The sequence below is a fragment of the Bacillus rossius genome, chromosome 6 (genome assembly GCF_032445375.1).
Source record: "Bacillus rossius redtenbacheri isolate Brsri chromosome 6, Brsri_v3, whole genome shotgun sequence".
Lineage (NCBI taxonomy): Eukaryota > Metazoa > Arthropoda > Insecta > Phasmatodea > Bacillidae > Bacillus > Bacillus rossius.
Window position 1 is genome coordinate 1,572,096 of NC_086334.1, and position 16,502 is coordinate 1,588,597.

At 41.0% G+C, this 16,502-nt stretch overlaps 1 protein-coding gene across 2 annotated transcripts in view; it reads right to left on the bottom strand.

Moving 5' to 3' along the window:
• LOC134532472 (tetraspanin-11) overlaps positions 1–16,502 on the bottom strand; it is a 34,613-nt gene that overhangs the window by 10,110 nt on the left and 8,001 nt on the right. The window contains exon 1 of one of the 2 annotated variants that reach the window (XM_063368889.1): positions 10,421–10,670. The exons of the other annotated variant lie outside the window; for it this stretch is intronic. The gene's annotated coding sequence lies outside the window, so the exon portion shown is untranslated. Of the gene's footprint in view, positions 1–10,420; positions 10,671–16,502 lie in introns of those variants that run through there. 2 annotated transcript variants of the gene reach the window in all.

Below are 16,502 nucleotides of genomic sequence, written 5' to 3' on the forward strand. Positions count from 1 at the left end.
GACAACACAAAGTAGCTATAAATTCTCGGGTGAGAATCCGGACCCAGTAGTTCTGCTAACACTATTTTTTAGTGATACAGTTATTTCAATGTAAATGCACACATTTACAAATGTATGCAACATTACATGAATATGTCTGTCCAGTTTATAAAAAAATTAAAAAAAAAATTGGTTGTCTGTAAAGTCGGTTTACGGACGATAGTTTAACGTGACGTCATAACAGAACATTGATGAAATAATTGCATAGTTTTATGAATAAAATTGAATCATTTTATTGAATTATCACTATTTTAAATGGATACAAAGGAGTAAAATGAAATCTACAATTTAATTGATAAATTTACTTTTATTTGGACTCATTAATTCAAATATGTTTATTACTTTAACGGAGAGATTATTTTAACTTTAACTTTTATACGTTTGCTATTTAACTTCTTCCAATCTGTGTTAGTAGTATATAATAGGGCATCCGGAAACAGGCTTCAGGCTGTGGATTAAAGATTGTCGGTCCGCCATATTGGAGTGTGACGTCACGGCGGCCATCTTGGACGAGCGTAATGGGACACAGCGTAACGGGACACAGCGTAACGGGACATAACGTAACGGGACAAGTAGATCATGGTGGCCATCTTGGATCCGCCGTTTTGGATGACGTCATTGTGTTCTCGAAAATTCCGGCATTGTGTTTTCCGCCATTTTGAATGATGAAGTCACTGTTGCAATTTTTGTTACGGTCGCCATCTTTAAAATCTTTATTTATAATCCGATTTTAAACAAATTTTTTTAAAAATTATAAAAAAATTCACTTAATAAAATTTTAATAAATTTTTTATAAAAAATATACTTTTACGACACGGAGTTCGGAGTCCTCGGTTCGAACCCGACGAGTGCAAAAAAATTAAAAATGACGACCGATCCTTCCCTCACAGTGGACGCAGGCAGACTGGCCCCCACCACTTTTTAACATTCATATATATCGTCACCTAGTATGACGTCAAGTCCGCCATCTTGTCTTCGATGCTGGAAGCCATCATCATTGTATCGTCGGCTAGAGTGCGCTGACGCCATGTTAGTTTAATTCTTACCCGCTAGAGTGCAGTAATAATTTATTACTAAGGTGCCCGCCATCTTGAAATTTGGCCGCCATCTTGAAAATCCGTAATTTTAATGCTAGAGATTCGGGAAAAAGCTCAAAATTCATTAAATAAATTTGTAATCTATATACTGATTGATTAGGTCGACTAAGATCCTTGGTTTGATCCCTGGCCGATACAAAACAAATTTAATATTTTAAAAAAGTACCACTAAAGTGACAGGTCTGAGATAATAAAAACACCGCAAGTTCTTTCACAAAATAAACTTTATTACATACATACTACACTACTACAAGTACAAAAAAAACACAGACAAATTACTAAAGTCTTGGTTAAGATTTATTTCCGCATTTAATCTTGTGCTGTTCAAGACACTGTATAGCTGTGAGTCCTGATTTTCGAGGTCTATTAGCAAAATACTTAAAGCACATCTTACACATATAAATCTTATGTTGATGTTTTGTAACCTGGGGTCTCACAAGTCGGGAGAAGTTTTGGATGTAGCAGTAGTGTGCAGAACCGCTTTCATTTGTCACAAGCAACAAATCGAAATGATTTTTTCTTTTTTGTTTGGTTACCCGAATCGGACACCTTATTATCCTCATTTAGCGCATACACATTAACTGAGACTTCAGGGTTATTTTTCTCAAACTTTTATCTGATTTAATGGTGGCGGATAGCACAGTCCATCGAAGTTGTACTTATTCTCCAAAGCATAATACCTCTTATCAACACGGTTTTGATGACTTCCCTCGACAAATCTTGCCAAAATACTCCATTTAAAACAAAACTGGTCCTTCAAGTTTTGGCAATTGACGACTGCTCTTTTGTTGACTATCGCCTCAGGTAAGACAATAAATGATGATGTCTGATGGTATGGAAGCATACTATCACTTGATTCGTTTCCTATGCACATAATCTTGTGACTGTCCAGACTGTTACAATGCGAAAAAACCTGCGCAAGCTTAGTGCAATATACGACGTGCAGCCACGTGACAAGTTTGAACGTGTCTGTGCCTGTACAAACTCACAGTTAATGCAGAAATGGCACACACAGTGTTAGTAGGAGCCTGCATATATAAATGGTGTACATCCGTACGTGCCTTCAGTTGACGTTCGACCTGCAAGAAGATGTTTACGTTTCATCCTGCTAACGTGTACGTGAGCGCAAGACCTAGCTTCAGCAGTGTCGAGTACAGCTACTGGGATTCCGGGTATCTACGTACATATACAGAAACCTGTGATGGAGGCGCTCAGCATTGGCGGTTTGCGCAGTTTACTGTGCCCTACGAACCGACTCAGCAGCTGGTAGATTGTTGCGAACCTGGAAACTGTGCCGTCTATCACATGAGACCACACACAATCCTTCCTGCTAGCATCGCTGAGGTAGTCGCCTCGTCTGCACGTGCAACACCAAACATGGACGTGTTGCAACATGTTGCGGCCTGTGATGCTTCTACGCAGACGTCCAAACGGTGTGTGTCTCGACGTCGCAGTTCAGGCAGTGAATCTGTCCCAACTGGCACTGAGCCTAAGCCCAGGCGTAGACGTGGTCACAGACGTCACCGACCATGTCTTGTCGGAGTTGTCGACGTCGCAGAAGATGACCAGCTGGAAACCTGTGTTCCTGATCGCGTGGCCTGCGAACCAGTTGGAACCGGAGTCAACGAACCAGTTGGAACCGGAGTCGTCGAGACAGTTCGTGCGGCATTAAAGACTTTGCTTGTGAAAATGCTTGATTCCTTAACCTAATATGTATTTGTGTACTTTTTATAAATAAATGTGTAAAACTTGAACTCGTGTGTTTTTTATTTCTACAATTTTTAGGTACCTAATAAAAATTTTTTAAATACAGACAATATTTTGACTCATGTAGTATACCAGTAGACCACGGGTATATAAGCGAGGTTCAGACGACTGGACCCGCAGTTCACCTCTGGCCGCGGTGCAGTACGGACTTGCTCTCTCCATTAAGTTTCGTGAGATTTAGTTATGTCGACCGGAATAGAATGTTTACCGACAGCAGCGGGGACCTCGATGGCAGCAACGATGATGGAGTCGGAGATCCCGATACCATTTGCAGAGGAGACCACGGCAGCGGAGAGCTCAATGGCTGAGGTGTCGACAGCTGTGGAGATCCCGATACCTGCTGCAGAGACAACGATACGTGCTGTTCCACCATCAGCTGATGTTTCATCATCTGCATTCCAGACATCAATTAATGAAGAGCCTACATCGCATCAATGCAAATATTGTGGTGCATCAATAACCTGCAGTAGGTCTCTGACAATCTCTCGAGAGACATATAAGTGCGACAAATGCGATAAGGTTTTTTCGCATTGTAACAGTCTGGACAGTCACAAGATTATGTGCATAGGAAACGAATCAAGTGATAGTATGCTTCCATACCATCAGACATCATCATTTATTGTCTTACCTGAGGCGATAGTCAACAAAAGAGCAGTCGTCAATTGCCAAAACTTGAAGGACCAGTTTTGTTTTAAATGGAGTATTTTGGCAAGATTTGTCGAGGGAAGTCATCAAAACCGTGTTGATAAGAGGTATTATGCTTTGGAGAATAAGTACAACTTCGATGGACTGTGCTATCCGCCACCATTAAATCAGATAAAAGTTTGAGAAAAATAACCCTGAAGTCTCAGTTAATGTGTATGCGCTAAATGAGGATAATAAGGTGTCCGATTCGGGTAACCAAACAAGAAAGAAAAAATAATTTCGATTTGTTGCTTGTGACAAATGAAAGCGGTTCTGCACACTACTGCTACATCCAAAACTTCTCCCGACTTGTGAGACCCCAGGTTACAAAACATCAACATAAGATTTATATGTGTAAGATGTGCTTTAAGTATTTTGCTAATAGACCTCGAAAATCAGGACTCACAGCTATACAGTGTCTTGAACAGCACAAGATTAAATGCGGAAATAAATCTTAACCAAGACTTTAGTAATTTGTCTGTGTTTTTTTTGTACTTGTAGTAGTGTAGTATGTATGCAATAAAGTTTATTTTGTGAAAGAACTTGCGGTGTTTTTATTATCTCAGACCTGTCACTTTAGTGGTACTTTTTTAAAATATTAAATTTGTTTTGTATCGGCCAGGGATCAAACCAAGGACCTTAGTCGACCTAATCAATCAGTATATAGATTACAAATTTATTTAATGAATTTTGAGCTTTTTCCCGAATCTCTAGCATTAAAATTACGGATTTTCAAGATGGCGGCCAAATTTCAAGATGGCGGGCACCTTAGTAATAAATTATTACTGCACTCTAGCGGGTAAGAATTAAACTAACATGGCGTCAGCGCACTCTATCCGACGATACAATGATGATGGCTTCCAGCATCGAAGACAAGATGGACTTGACGTCATACTAGGTGACGATATATATGAATGTTAAAAAGTGGTGGGGGCCAGTCTGCCTGCGTCCACTGTGAGGGAAGGATCGGTCGTCATTTTTAATTTTTTTGCACTCGTCGGGTTCGAACCGAGGACTCCGAACTCCGTGTAGTAAAAGTATATTTTTTATAAAAAAATTATTAAAATTTTATTAAGTGAATTTTTTTATAATTTAAAAAAAATTCATTAAAATCGGATTATAAATAAAGATTTTAAAGATGGCGACCGTAACAAAAATTGCAACGGTGACGTCATCATTCAAAATGGCGGAAAACACAATGCCGGAATTTTCGAGAACACAATGACGTCATCCAAAATGGCGGATCCAAGATGGCCGCCGTGATCTACTTGTCTCGTTACGTTATGTCCCGTTACACTGTGTCCCGTTACGCTCGTCCAAGATAGCCGCCGTGACATCACAATCCAAGATGGCGGACCGACAATCTTCAATCCACAGCCTGAAGCCTGTTTCCGGATGCCCTATTATATACTACTTGTGTTATTCTGTTAAGGATAGGACGATGATAGGAAAAGTAGGAAACGAATGGGAGTGTTTCAAGATAAATGTGCCCCGAAAAAGTAAAATCGATGTTTGTTCCAATCGAGTGGAAGAGAGATAGATGCGACACAAGCGTACAACGAGCGTAACGGGACAATGTGCGCAACGGGACAATGAATCATCCTTTTTCGTGCGTTCAGCCGGCGTTCATCGATTTATTAGACGTTGTCACGTCAATTAAGATTGCTTGTGCTAGACTTGTTTTGAAAAGGACAAATGTTAGTTTCTGGAAACTTGTGTGCCTCGTGGCGCACCCAGATGCACTTATCTTCGGGAAACGATCAAATTCCAAGCGCGACACTAAGGGTGGTCACGTCAATCGTCGGCATGACGTTCGTTTCTCGGATTCCTGATGTCGAGTGTCGTGGAGTATTCACTATCTCCTTCCTCGTGACTGTAGTGCTTCGACACATGACACACATGCTAGATATCCCGACGTTTCACAACCGATGTCCTACTCAAGAGTTACTCATCGAAACTCGAAAGCCGCGCCTACCCGGGCACACACACTGTGTGCAGAGAGCGAGACAGTAAATAACACGCAATTCGAGATAACCGAGTGGTGTCCGTTTACGAAAAGAACTTAAGGTTGCACAGAGAGCGATGAGTAATTCGTTTTTGAGATTCTGTATTTTTTGAACTGAAAATGAGTAAAACGGGTGATTTCAGAATAACACTGCCGGTACAGATTCTTGAAAGCACCCAAGGGACTTGCAATACGCCTTTTACCATAATTTCTCCGCCATGCGTCATGGTTACAACTCAAATCTCACGTGCACGACAACAAACTGCGCGCCATAGAGGCGATACCGCACTAGAAGCACCAGCAAGCGTAGCACTTACAGCCAGCCTCACTAACATACATCACTCGCTAGACAGGTTCTCCTAATACACATCAGCACGCGACTCAAAAGCACAAGCCAGGTTTAAGTTGGTATTAAATGTCCCATCTGACAACATATTAGCAGCTCACGGTGATGGCGACTAGGCAGTGTGTGACATGAGGGTCGTCCGAATGAGAAGTGAATTTGGCAAGTTGCAAGTGAACAAATATTTGTTCTTCTCCCGTACTGACAGTTGCAGAATCGTCACCTTTCTGAAGGGAAAAAAAAAAGTTTTGTAGATAATTTTTAATTGTAACACTTAACCAACTATGAGACTCTTTTAAATCATTTACACGGTATTATTTATCAAGAAAAATATATTGAATGAAAATTCTAAATGTTCAAATAAGTTTTCAACGAATACATTACCATATTTCGATCGTAATTTATGAAGGAAAAAAAGTAAAAGGTTAAGTATATTGCCATAAATTCGTGTGCTTGTAATCAAGTGCATTTATTTACAATTTTCAGAAAAAAAATTCTAATAATAAATCCAACGATTAAAATTATTTATTGTAAGATTAAAGTTACTTTATGCAACTACCTTTTTATTAAATTTAAAACAGTAAACAAATAAATCATAGATGCACAAACGCGGATTATTCACGCGTCTGACTCGGGGTTTGTGAATCTTAGGTTTCTTTCAGTAGCTCAGATAAACACTAACAACACCTTTCCCTGTCCCTCCACACTGTAAGTCTCTTCACGAGAAACAATTAACACCTCTGTTTTTTTCCACCGAGTCGTAATGAAGGTGTTGTGCCCGCTGGTTATTTCAAGCCGGTGACGCGGCGTGTAGGAAACTGCCTGGAACAACACGCCTGAGTCGACACACACACACACACACACGCTACAAGCAACATCCACGCGTGGACGGGCGCACCTACACCACAGCGTGTCTACTTATGAAGCCGGAACAGATAACAATTTCACCCAAGTGAACTTTAACATCGAGACTTTCGACCACCAACTTAAGTAGTTTTAAATGCTCGATAATAATAAAAAAAATTGGTTGTCTGTAAAGTCGGTTTACCGACGATAATTTAACGTGACAACGTCATAACAAAATATTGATGAAATGATTGCATACTTTTATGAATCAAATTGAATCGTTTTTATTTTAATTATAAAAGAATAAATACTTGAAATTATACTAGTAATCAGATTTTTAAAATGCAAGAATAATTAACCTTTATTGCCGAAATTGTTGTTGTAATAAGCAATGTAAACCACATTAACTTTTCACTTCACTTTATAAACAGTCGACGAAACAGTTCACGTGTAGATGACTTGTAATTAATTTTAAAAACTGGCGTTTAGCTATAAAGTTTGAATATAATTATGAACAAGTATGCATATAAATAAATTTTAATCAAATATCTATCATCAATTATATGAATCGCAAATTTTTTTTAGTCAATTGTAACATAACCTATTATTACTGCACTCGCCGACAACGAAACGAAACACAGCGTAACGGAACAATGAGCGTAACGGGACAATGAGCGTAACGGGACACAGCGTAACGGAAGAATTTGCGTAACGGGACACTTTTTCGTGCGTGCAGCCGGCGTTCATCGATTTATTAGACGTTGTCACGTCAATAATAAAATGCCATTTATTCTGTACGCTTAGTGAAATGTGATGTTTAACAAAGCATGTCGTGGAAAGGTAGGTGGGTGGCGGTCCGGACCTGGACAAAGGTTGTTTCCAGTGAACACCGTGTTTCAGAGTAGCAGCTGCTTTCCGTTAGGGCACCTCAACTTCCGCGAGAATTCTGTGCGGGCGTTTTTAAAAAGAAAATATTTTAAAATAATTGTTATGCACTGATTTGTATTGAACTCCAGATAACATCCTTCCTATTTCTGTTTCTATATCCCTTCTCTCACACCCCCCCCCCCCTTATTTTTCTTTTAATCGTGCGCAGTTGTTGGCGTACATGACCGTCAATCGTAAATTCGAAAATGTCAATTTCGATACTTTCGAAAAACAAGGATAGGGAGCTAATTTCGGGTCGCATATTTTGACGTCCCTTTGCGAAAGTGAAGTACTTCCCAATAGCAATCCTTTCCCATCTCTCAACTGTTCTCGAGAAATAGCTGCCATGTTTGTTTATGTTCCAAATACGTTAAAAATTGTTTCAAGTTCAAGAATATCTAGTGTTATATTATTACTTTCTAGTTTATTTTTATTGTATATTATGTAAATCCTGCCCGTGCTATTATCTCTAAGCATAATATTTAATTCTTAGCCTTGAAATAAAATCTCGTTGAATTTCAAATTGTGCATTGCGCAAGCAGCGGACGTGATTGTGGAATGTTCAGAGATATCCCGTCTCCGTTTGCGCGCAATTGCAGAAGGGCCTAAATGTAGGAATTCTGCCCGAACGGAGACCAGAGTTACGGCGTCTCCCCGAGTGGAAAGGGGGGGGGGGGGGGGGGGGTGAGCGGGAACCAATCACGAGCCGAGACGGGAGTTGCCAGTGGCCGGCCGCAGGACCACGACCGCCCTGACCCAGATGTGCTGGATCTGCTGTTCCCGAGGACAAGCCACGAACCACGCAGATACTCTGTCCGCGCGACTGGAACTGCGCAGGTGTCACGTCGAGCCAGGCGAGACTGTGCATGGTCGCCAGACGTTCATTTAAGATTCTACACACAAAGCATTTAAGGACGTGAAGAAGCTTACCTTTCACGTTAGCGGGTAGGAATAAACCACGGGATGTGCACTCATTAGAGAGGTGCTTGAACAACGTTTTGTTTGTGTGCACGGCCGTAAGAGCGCTAGTGTGCTCACTGCTCAATGTTTGTTTACGATTCGTTGCCAAGGCTCATTTGTAATGGCGGCAATTTTTCTTTCGTATTTTTGGTTAGGACTTTAGGTTATTTGCGTGCTACTTGCTTATTGCTTCGTAGGTGGAAACTGGAAAATATCTGGCGTTTATTTATTCAATTATTTGGTGGCCATATTTTCATTGAGGTACATTGTTAAATTGAGTATAAAATTACATATTAAGTAAAATACAATGCCGCCACGTGCACGAAAATGCTAGCTTGTGACATAGGTGGTTTTAGCATAAATAGCTACTTAGGTCATTCTTCCACCAATGTTTATACGGTTAGTACTGTGCACGGCCACAACAGCGCTGCAAATAGCGTTCAAGCTGTTATTCAGAGAGTGGCCTTTCTATCCCTCCCTCTCTTTTCTATGGAATAAACTGACATCTTGTGGCATCACAACTCATAGATAGGCTACGGCTGTGTGCGGCAAAGACAGTGCACTTTCACACAAAAACCATAGACAAAAGGAGAGACTTCATTCCAACACAACATCGAATTCAGTGTTACCAACTCCGGATTTAGAAGAAGAATAAATCCCGGAAATCGATTATGTGAACTGCTGTGAAGATCCTTCTAGAACACTCTAGAATAATCTCTATTGTTAAATGAAACCAGAAAAGGAAGGTAACAAGAGTTGATGCTTGCAGTGGGAGTTGGGACTCTGATGGGGCCCGGTCTCACCCCAGACCCCTCCTCACTAGTGCATGCGCCGACAGCATTTGCATCACGGGGCTGAGCATCGGATAGAATCCAGTCGTAACCAAGACATAACGAAATGAATATATGTATATGTAGAATGCCGCACGTGATCATACTCGTGAAATCCACAACTGTTGGAAGCAAGATAATACTACCACAGGTACCACCAGAACCAAGTTATTTCCGTTTTGCCAATCTTTAACTTCCAACTGATCACGCAATAGGTTTACACACCTCCACTTTCCTTTTAGACGTGAATTTCATTCCTTAAATGCTACACATTCCTCTCGTTATCCTTCATAGCCTGCAATACGAAACTCCGTGGGGGGGGGGGGGGGGGGGGGTAGTTACATAAGTTTATCATTCCTGTTTCACAGTTGCAAGCAAGTCCATGCAGAGAAGATTCTTTATTTGGGGGGGGGGGGGACGGCAACCTTAGTAAGTATTATATCCACATTCTTGGGATTTATACTCATGCTAATCATCATGATCGACAAAAAAAAACGTCCAGCCTTAATTTATTAAATTGACTTAGATGTAAGCCATCTGTCATTATGAGACATGAGACTGTTCTGCTGTTTCTTTCACGATCGCACCCCCTTTCTAGGACTCGGAAAAGTGTATGTTACTAATTGCAAGAGTAGTATAGTTTGGTTCCTCCGGGCACTGGCGCTGGCACGTGGTGCCGGGTGCCGACCGCCATCTTGGATTTGTGACGTCACGGCGGCCATATTGGATGGCCTTAACCTTAAACTTTGATCGTGACATTTTACCTTCAAAATTAGCCAAAATTTAGCCAAAAATCGCCAAAATTTCCATTTTTCTGGAAAACAAATTCCGTCAAAAATTCTCAAACAAATTCCACAGTTCAAAAATTAGGATTTTGAAAACCTCAAAATACTTTTTGCCTTAGAATAAATATAAACATTACTTTGGTTTGTAAACCGGCGATGAGCGTGTCGGGAGCACATCTCCAGGACGGGCCGAGGCCCGGTGAAGCGCCTCCTCTCTGGCCACTCGCCAGACCGAGGCCACGGAAATAGCGCGGGAGACGGACGGGCGGGGTGCTTGTCGACAGCGCGCTAGCAGCACACACGTGACCGCCTGGCGCGCGCTTCTTGCCTCGCCCCGCGTCGGCGCAGTTCCTGCGTGCAGCTCGGCCAGACGTGCAGACCGAGTGGCCCGACTATATACATACATACGTCTTGCATAAATAGCTGGCAATAGTTCAATGGTTTAACATATTTGTGCAGTATGGACAAGGGGAACTAAACTGAATAAATAACCGAAAATTTGTGTGTTTAAAAGCAATTAGGTGGCTACGACTTGTTATGGTATAAAATTTAAAATTCCTTCAGAAAAAAATAATTAACTAATTTTTTTTTAGCCTAGTAACATCGTAACAATTCTGATTTTGGAAGGCCAGGCAAAACAATTATTTTCTTTTTAAATTAAACCATATCACACAGAAGCCAGTAAAATTTACTTTAAACCTAAAAAAGTTCTTATTCCAGCCATTCAAAACGGGCGATAGTGCAGCCACGTTATTAATTTAAGCTGAATTTTTGTATTTGTAGGTATCATCTGCTTTTTGAAGTGCGTTTAGGTTAGGAATTTTTGTCGATTGATGATTTGTTCCAACGAAACCTTTCTATCCAAATTGAAATTAGTTGTATACCTACGTGAAATATCAGACATTTGGCTACCATTGAACATAAAAAATTAAACCATTTGAGCTCGTAACCTAAAATTTTTACACCAATTAGAATCACACAATTTTTACTTAAATTTTTTTTGACGTGACAACGTCCAATAAATCGATGAACGCCGGCTGCACGCACAAAAAAGTGTCCCGTAACGCACATTGTCCCACTACGGATGTCCCACTACGGATGTGTCCTGTTATGCTCATTGTACGCATGCGTGGCATCTATCTTCCACTCGATTGGAACAACCATCGATTTGACTTTTCAATCATATTTTCGTAATTTGAATTATTAATATTATGTAATTTAACGATCATCCACCGATTTTCAGCACAATCGGTACGGTTATTTAAAAGTAATGTTGAATATTCTAATACGTTTTTAACGAACAATGGTGTTTTACAGTTACACATAATAATTCAAATTACACCCGGGATCTTTTGCACAATGTTTTAAAAAATATTGCAACACATTATAAATAAGTTTGATGTATTTGGGATGCGCATTTGTTATAAAATCGTGTTATAAAAACGAAATAATATTATTTCCCTACCGTGCTACGATCTACGGTGACGGACGCGAACCGAATGAATCGCGATATCTAGCTGCTATCGCGGGAACCAGGCACTCCTTAATACATATTTTCCTTTGTTTATCGCGTGGGGCGTTATTATTAATGTATTATAAATAAAATTTCGTGGCTGGGGCCACAATTGCATGTCATTTTGAGCACTGGAAGACATAAAAACTAAAATATTCTCGACGTATTTTAATCTCTGGTTTTCATTGCTTATTACAACAACAATTTCGGCAATAAAGGTAAATTATTTTTGCATTTTAAAAATCTGATTACTAGTATAATTTCAAGCATTTATTCTTTTATTATTAAAATAAAAATGATACAATTTTATTCCTAAAAGTATGCAATCATTTCATCAATGTTTTGTTATGACGTTGTCACGTTAAACTATCGACCGTAAACCGACTTTACAGACAACCTCCTTTTTTTTTCATTTAATGTTAATATATTATATTCAAATCCACCATAAAATGGCTGTACAGTTAAAATATATTTACGAATTTATTGTAAATAATTTATATAGGTTCGTATGATAGTAAAATCAACCAGAAATACCTCAGAATAATAATTTATGATCACACACACACAGACTATTTGTTATATTTCGTGACATTTTCTACTAAGTATTTTATAGTGTCTGAAAATTGAATTCCGCAATTACTACTCCTTTCGTACTATAATATAACGTAATTTCCCTAGGGAACAATTATTATTTCACGCCAAAAACCCATTCTACAGTGTTTTAATTGTGGAAACAGTTTTAAATGTGTATTTCATGGAAGTGGCTGTATTTAATACCTACTAACCACCATCAGACGTTGTCGAGCACCATTTTGGGCGTGGCGATATGGCAATGGCGAAGTAGCTACGTCCCAGCATGCAGTCTCCTGGCAATTCCCAGTCCCATTCGTAGTCTGGCCTCGACGCGACTCCAAGTGCGTCGTGGTGCCTCTTTCGGCGGGTGCTTTCCGCTGGCCTTGGTCTCTCACGAACAGCCATGACTGACGCCCCGCCTCGACCAGTCTCGCTTCAAGGTTGGCCCCGTGAAGGTTAACAATCACAAATGAAAAAAGAAACCCCCCCCCCCCCCCACCCGTTTACTGACTGGGATGAGAGTCAGACACGAACAGTTCCGAAGTTCTTCGAAGTTCGCAGATAGCTCGAGAAAAAAAAACACTATATTGCATGGATTTACGCATTTTACTGTATAGAGTATTTAAAATACCACTAACATAACCTAGCGAAACTTTAATCTTGGTTACGTAACCTAACTTACACTCCCGAAAAAATAATAGAGATTTATTATTTATTACATTGACCGAACCTAACCTTTCACTTGTGGCTGTGGCTTTCATATCTGTGACCTATAGCCTATCCAAAGAAAACACGTTGCTTTTTTTTATTTCTTCGAAAGTTACGTAATCTCATCGAGATTTGCACACAACGTAAACTAAAAGGCATTTTCATGAATAAAATAAAAACACTTAGGAGCCGCTTGCAGAGTCAAGAAAGGAAAAAAATCTAAGCACAAACTTTGCAGGTTATTCAAACGGAGGAATACTTCGACTCAAGCCATGACCGTGCAAGTCGGCCTCATAGACTTGGTGGGCGTGATTGCGTCATGGTTGCTACCGTACCAGCGCGTTGCCGCCATAGCCGACGAAGAGTACGTGACTTCTCTGGCAGTGAACTATCTCGGCTCTCGAAGCTGAGCGGCGTTTCGCTCTGCATTGCAGCAAGCACCATCGGGGATGACAATTCAACAACAGCCAATATAGTTTATATGTATGGCCATGTAAGAGTTTCAGACCAGCTATGGGTTAAAACTTCGTAGACTATCGGCCTCGTCAAAATACGACGCTGTGCCCTAGTTAAGACACGGACTCTGCAGCAATGCTAGGAGGAGCGTGTTTGTATCATCCATTGTTCTGTCTGCAGCTGTGTGGTCATCAGGCGCCCCTGACTCAGTGACTGGAAGATGACGTGACGCGACATGTCTGAAGCCGTCGCAGATAGCGAGGCGCGCGCAACTTCCGGCCGGCAGGGCACGCCTCTTGTCCCCGGCGCAGCAGGGGTTCCCCGAGAGGAAGTCCTGCCGCCATAGAACAAGGCCCGGGACAGAGACGTGCCACTCTTGCAGTGGAAACTTGGGACCACCAACTGGTGACGCCATCTGTTCCGTGGGCCCATAGCTACTTGTTTTATAACGATATTTTCATTACTTGACGACTAACTGCTTAGTAAATAACATTTAATCTGTGCAAAGAAACGAAAAAAAAAAAACACTTAATACTGTATTGTAATAATAAGTCATGTTCTATTATATAAATGAGTAGGAGATGCAGTATTTCTGGTATGCCACACCACAAAACATGTGAGTTCATTTTCAATGGTCTATTTGCCTGATAATAGCTGATGAATTACTGCTCACAATCAATGCAGATATGCTAGTTAGTATTATATAATTCAAGCTACTATCTAACGGATGGGCCCAAAATGTTTGAACACTAGGTGTCAGAAAAGGCAGCTAAGTATATGTTTGTATATTTGTTATTGCTTAAACGACTGGAATAAATCTGTAAATACTCCCTGCAAACAAATCTTATTGAGCTAATTTAACATTATAAATATGTTAAAATGTTTTTGAACAAGTAAAACAAAGTTTTCCCAATGACGATATTTGCTCCACTTCCCTCGAGGTTATCAAATGCGCGCTCTGCCGATCTGCTCCTAACTCTAATGGGAATCAAGAAGGAGAGCATGTCACTATAACAACAATCACTATAATGCTGGTTTTCTTTCGTATTTTAAAACCTGAAATCGCTTTTAACCAAGACTATTTTATTTTACTTAAATATACTCCAGGGTAGTGTCACCATCATAAATTTAAATTTTACATACCAATACGTTTGGGTCGTCCCCTAATAATCACGAAAGTGACTATGTACGGGTTCATGTTGCTACACGTGGGTCCGCCATCTTGTTTACACATTTCCGTTGTCAACTTCCGTTCTATTTTCACGAAATTACTCCGACTAATTTTTCTTATACCGAGAGTTAACATGTTCACATGTAAAAAAAAAAAAAAAAAAAAAAAAACATCAGTTAGACAATTGACTGTAGCGTAAACAGATGAAAAACGAAATTATTAAAATGATGAAATAATAATCTTATTTATTCCATTTAACTGTTCACTAAAAGAATGAAAGGTAACTGAAACTGCAAGTGGACACAAAAGACACCGCAGTGTGTGGAGAAAGACAGCAGACGTCGAGCTGGTGACGTCACGCAGTAATGGCCGTGTTTGTCCCGGGAGGCGGGGCAGTCGCCGGGGATGAGTGGGCGGAAAGTACCGGCGGACAAGCACGTGTTAAGGCCGGTCCACACGCAACGTTTTCAGCAACCATTAACCTGCGCAGGTCACATCGTTGTAGCTTTGAATATATATACTGTATAGAAGTCGCCAGCCCAGGTTAAAATTTCTAATACGGTTTTGAGGTAGTTGGTTAATTCACCGCCGCAATCGCCACCATCTCTAAGGCATTGACTTGTGGTGGTCCCTAGCGGGCAAGTGTCGACACTTCAAACACCCCTTCCCCCTCTCGTTGAACGAACTTGATCTGCAGTGAATGATGGGTGGGGGGGTGCGGGGAATGACAGCGGGCGACAGTGCTGCGCTCTAACGCGTAAATAACAACTAAGACGATACAGGGCGTTACGGCAGCGCACTGCAGCGGTGAAGTTCCCAAGCTGCTCATCATACGCTTCTGAAAAACGTAGAGTAAATCCTATCCACTCACGACTTCTATACAGTATATATATATATTCAAAGGTTGTAGACAAGACGTAGCGTGTAGACAGGAAAACTGCGCAGTTTTGCGAACTGCGCGGAGACGGAACACTGTGGCCAAGAGCATTTATGTCCGCGCAGTTTAGTCGACCTGCACAGACTTGTCGTAGCGTGTGGACACTTCCTCCGTCTTCTCCGTACACGGGGCTCAGTTCTCCCTAGGCATTTGTGCCGGAACAGTGTAATCTGTACAACGATGACCGATTTGCGACAGTGTTCACGTGAATTTCTAACAGAGTTCAATAGTCTGTACAAGTCCTTTCCGTGTTTGTGGCGGGTCAAATCAAAAGAATATAGCGATAGGGACAAAAAAAGTCAAGCGTATGAAGCACTTGTGCAAAAATACAAAGAGGTTGACATCGCGGCTAACAAAGATAAAATCACAAAAAAAAATAATTTTTTGAGGTCGGTATACCGGAAAGAATTGGCCAAAGTAAGGAATTCTCGCAACTGATAGGATAAAACTTGGCTGCAAACTGTGTTGTGTGGACACGGCTAAACGGCAACTTTTTTGTTTGCACAGTTTTGCCTGCGCAGTAGTCAAAACTGTGTACAAAACGTTGCGTGTGGACCGGCCTTTATGGCCACGGCTCGGGTGTCCTTGGACTGAGGGCGCCTCGCTCGCGCAGTGGCGTCTGTAGGAACTAGCGAGTTACTTCAGGCTCGGAGTCTCTTCCCAAACCAGGTGTTCCCGAAAGGCGTTCCGTGGGTCAGGACGAATACCGTGTAAAGCAGGCACAATTATTATTGGCAGTTTTAAGGAAGTTGGGGTTCCGCCAAAAATAAGTCGATCATGCTGTTTCCTGGCCGAAATAAAAATTGGGAACCGCTGGCCTAGATATATGACCGTTGCTTACCCCCACGTGCAAAATCGGTA